We start from the raw sequence: 3,752 nt of genomic DNA, 5'->3' as shown, positions 1-3,752 counted from the left end.
TTATGTTTGTTTTCTTTATTTGCAAATGTGTATTTGGCTGGAAGGAGTTCAAATTTGCATTTTGCTGAAAGGATTTTAATTTGTACTTGTATACTTAGGCTGGGAGGGTATTCCCAGTGTCTATAGCTGAAAGACCCTGTAACATATTCCATCTTAAATTTACAAAGATAATTTTTACTGTTTTTCTTTCTTTAATTAAAAGCTTTTCTTGTTTAAAAACCTGACTGTTTTTTATTCTGGTGAGACCCCAGGGGACTGGATCTGGATCCACCAGGGAATTGGTGGGGAGAAAGGAGGGAAGGGGGAGAGAAAGGTTAATTTCTCTCTGTGTTAGGATTACTTTCTCTCTCAGGGAGAATCTGGGAGGGAGAGAGAGAAGGAAGGAGGAAGGTGAATTTTCCTCTCTGTTTTAAGATTCAAGGAGTTTGGATCACAGTGATCTTCCAGGGTAACCCAGGGAGGGGAAGCCTGGGAGAGGCAACGGTGGGGGAAAGGGTTTACTTTCCTTGTGTTAAGATCCAGAGGGACTGGGTCTTGGGGGTCCCCGGGCAAGGTCTTGGGGGGACCACAGTGTACCAGGCGCTGGAATTCCTGGTTGGTGGCAGCGCTACTGGTTCTAAGCTGGTAATTGAGCTTAGAGGAATTCATGCTGGTACCCCATCTTTTGGACGCTAAGGTTCAGAGTGGGGAATTATACCATGACAGCGTTATTTTATGCATGTCCAGACATGGCTGAAATGATAAAGAGGAGGCAGGAACTGGAGCTGGAGAACAAGCAGCTACAACAGCGTTTGAACAAATGTGAGACAGGCGGGTGTGAACTGATAGCAGAAAAGCTTCAGACGGTGACGGTATATAGAAATGTGCAAGAGGAGAGAGACGAGGCCAGCAGGAATGCAGAACAGTATAAGAAAGCCTTAACACACGCACACAAACGTTGTTAGAAGACGTGAGAACAACAACTCGCTTCCTGGCCGGTGAGAATAAGGCACCCAAGGCAGCAGTGGGCCATCAGGTGTGTGAGGCAGAGATTAGTAAATTGTGTGCCCGACTTAGTACCCGTAATGTGGTAGTAGTGGTTGTAAGGTTGAGAGAGGATTGTGATTTGCAGCCCTTTGGGAAAATAGAGACGCATCCTGATGCTGTCCCCAAAACCCATTCAACCCCGATTGGCCACACAGGCATAACGTTGCCCGTTTCCACAAGGGAGGTTAAACGCATAGTTGCAGTAGCCGATCTCCCCACAACAGAGTTGGCCACGGACGTAGTAAGATGGTCTCCTAGTCAAGCCAAGGCGGGTTTCCTTAGCCTTAGCTGGTCTGTAATGTGGCCTGAGGCCAAGGGGTGAGTTCCCTGCAGCAAAGGCAGGGCTGAGAATCTCATGTGTTCGACTCCCAGTGGGTCTCTGTTCGCTTTCCTCAGCCAGGATGGAGTAGAGGGCAGAGTCCCAGCTGGAGTATCTGCTTCTGGGACCTCAACTGGTGGATTCAGCTGGATTTGTCTGTCTTAGCCCCTGGTCTTTGCTGGGGGCCTCGCTCACCTGCCCCCGGATGTCGGCACAAATGCAGACACTTGGCAAGGGCCCAGCAGGGAGTCTGAGGGGGAGCTTGTGGTTCGTGTGATGTCTACATGTAGCAGTGGTTGATGAAGACCTTACAGGCTTTGCAGACATGATTGGACCCAGCCAGGTCTTGTGATCTCCCCACATTGTCCTCCCTCCAGATATACCCCCATATGAACGGCTTCCTGCTCTGGGGGCGAGCTGCAGGCATCGCACTGGGGAACCCGGAACAGGGGTCAACTCTGAAACGCTGTGTCCCCCCAAGACACAGATAAGGAAATGAAGTAAACCCTCCAGCTGCTCCACTGGATCTCATTCTGCCCCCCTATTACTTCCCCCTGAATCTCATCCCTTCCAGCTGCCCCCATCCCCTCCTCTCATCTGCTCTGGACAGAGCCAGATGAAATTATTTGTGGGTCCTTTTGTCAGAGGTCAGGTGCCCGCATCACGGTGAGTGTTGCACAGACCATGACTGAGCTCTGGGGCCCCATCGTGCCAGACACTGCCCAGACCCACAGGGAGAAACAAGCCTGGCCACAGCTCATTCACTCTCTAAACAGACAAATGTTTGGAGGGGAAACTGAGGCATAGAGCAGTGACATGACTTGTCCAAGCTCTCCAAACAGTTCAGTGACAGAGTCTGGGATGGAACCCAGGAGTCTGGACTCCCTGTCTACCCACTAAAATAGATTCTTGCCATTAAAAAAAGCCAATCTTTTGACTTCTTACTGCTCTCCCATTGTGTTTTGCCATTGTACTTTTCTCCTCTTGGGGAGTTACTCTCCATCACTGGAGATTTCCATGGGGGTGGGGTTCAGTGGGGATTTTACCAGCCCAGCTCCAGTAACTCATGTTCCCCCCCCAAAAAAATGGCCTAAACCACACAAAAACTCCACTTCAAAATGGGGGGGGGGGAGAAGAATCAATTTCAAAAGTTCCATATTTAAAAAATAAGGGGCGGGTGGGAGAGATTTATTTATTTATTTTTAACCAAGAGGGGAATAACCAGCTCCTTTGGGAAACTAACAGCAAGAAGATTATTTGGGAATTTTGGTGAGGCTTTGGGGGGATTTCTCATATCTCTGTCTCTGCATCCTGGACACCCCCATTGGCCACCTCCCCTTGCCTAGAAATCCAACTTTTCAGCAAGAAGCAAAGGGGTGTGGTTTTTTTAAACGTTTGGTTTAGTAGAAACCAAACTTTGTCCTTGTCCTGTCCTGGAGTCTGTTTCATTGCTCTCCCTTCCTTTGCGCAGCACAATGTCTGCGCTGCCCCTGCTGAGCCCAGACGCGAAGGAGGAGATATTGTGACTGCAACTCTTCCAAGAATGGAGTTCCCAGTCCTCTTCCTGGTGCTGTGTGTCGTGGCCTTCCTCTCCGGGGTGCCATTAAACTGCTATGTCCTCTTCATTGCTGGCTGCCGTGTGGAGAGGACGGCCAGCGCCGTGTGGTTCTGGAGCTGGGCCGTGGCTGATTTCATCTTCATCGTCTTCCTGCCCCTCAGATTCACCTCCATCTTCATCCTGGACTTAGACTGGGCCATGGTGCTGAGCAGCACCATCACCTCCTTCCACATGTTCTTCAGCGCCTTCCTCTTCATGGCCCTCAGTGTCGATTGCTGCATCCTCGTGGTGCGCTCTTAGTGGGCCCGGAACCACCGCACGCCCCGCCTGGCTTTCAGGATAGTTATAGGCATGTGGGCCCTGTCTGTTGGGTTCAGCTTGCGGTACGGTGTTCTCTGGGAATCCCCGAACTCACCTGCCAGCACCAGCATGAATTTCCAACTGAATGAAAGGAGGGTGAAGGCTGCTATTGCCATCCAGTTCCTGGTCAGGTTTCTGATCCCACTAGCCATGATCCTGATCCCAACATCCTACATTGTTCTAGCTGCCAAGCTGAGATGGAACAGGCTGATCCAATCCACCAAGACACTCAAGATCCTTCTTGGCTTGACCCCAACTTTTTTCCTCTGCTGGCTGCCGTATCACGTTTTCTCCTTCCTGCAGATCTCAGCTACGTACCCTCAGACTCTTCTGAGCAGAGGAAGCACTTTTGCTTGTGTCCTGACATATTTCAGCAGCTGCCTCAACCCCATCTTCTACCTCACCAGGGAGGAAGAGTTTCAGTGGCACCGGCAACGTGCACGCAACCCGCAAACCACTGACAATTCGGGACCAGAGCTGGCTGAATAG

General features: G+C 50.5%; 1 pseudogene; it reads left to right on the top strand.

Annotated features, from left to right (window-relative positions):
* Window positions 1–2,888: 2,888 nt before the first annotated feature.
* LOC115640429 lies at window positions 2,889–3,752 on the top strand (annotated as a pseudogene).

This window comes from Gopherus evgoodei, unplaced genomic scaffold, assembly GCF_007399415.2.
Source record: "Gopherus evgoodei ecotype Sinaloan lineage unplaced genomic scaffold, rGopEvg1_v1.p scaffold_31_arrow_ctg1, whole genome shotgun sequence".
Lineage (NCBI taxonomy): Eukaryota > Metazoa > Chordata > Testudines > Testudinidae > Gopherus > Gopherus evgoodei.
The sequence above is the reverse complement of the archived record's forward strand: the minus strand, read 5'-3'. Positions and strand labels throughout refer to the sequence as shown.